Raw genomic sequence first — 1,049 nt, forward strand, 5'->3', positions numbered from 1 at the left:
ATATAGTTTTTTATCTGTTGATGAAGATGTGTATAGTATTCTCAACTGGACTGAGATGGGTATCATGCTGGATAAAGTCTCTTTACAATCTAAATGATGTATAGCATTTGAATGTATAAATCATAATAATAATAGTAAGGTGTAATTGACAAATACAAAACAAATAAATTATTTCTCTCTTAACACTTTGAATATATCTTTCCATTCTTTCCTTACTTGCATTGTTTCTGGTTTGAGGTTCCATGTTAGCCTGTTGTGACACCTTTTTTAAGTAACTTGAAGTTTTGTTCTTGGCAATTTTAGTATCTTGTCTTTGCCTGTGGTTTTGATAAATCTGGCTATTATGTGCCTTGGAGAGGAGCTTTAGTTGATTCTAGTTGGGTCCTTTGTATTTCTTGGTCTGGATGTTTGACTGCTTCTCTACACTTGGTAAGTTTTCTTCCAGGATTTTGGGGAATAAATGATCAATACTGTTAGTTTCTTCACCTTCTTGGATATCAATTATTTGGATGTTTGACCATTTAATTGTATCTATATTTCTCATATATTGTCCACATTTTTGGGAGGTTATTTTTCAATCTTTTAGTGATTTTTTTTCTTAGTCAGAGGTTTAGTCTTCTACATCCTAGATTCGATCTTCTGCATGATACAATCTGGTTTTAATATTTTCACAGGATGTTTTGATTTCCTGTATTACAGTCTTCATCTCTAATAGCTCTGTTTGATTAATTTTTATGGTGTTTAATTTCTCCTTCAAATCACAGAAAGACTTCCTCATCTTCTGGAGTTCATTGTCTGTTTTCTCTTGCATCTCATTTAGTTTTGTCACTATGAATATTCCGAATTCTTTGTCTGACATTTCCAGGAATTCTAATGTACTCTCTGAGGACATTCCGTGGGGGAGATATATTTTTAGTTTCTCATATTTCTTGTTCCTTTGCAATGGTTTCTGATCATCTGATGGATTATTTGTTTCTTCCCAATTTCTGTTCTGTCACTGGAGTTTAATATTCCAATTGCCTCCTAGTTTCTTGAGAACAGGTTCAGTT

This window comes from Tupaia chinensis, unplaced genomic scaffold (genome assembly GCF_000334495.1).
Source record: "Tupaia chinensis unplaced genomic scaffold, TupChi_1.0 Scaffold000357_1, whole genome shotgun sequence".
NCBI lineage: Eukaryota > Metazoa > Chordata > Mammalia > Scandentia > Tupaiidae > Tupaia > Tupaia belangeri.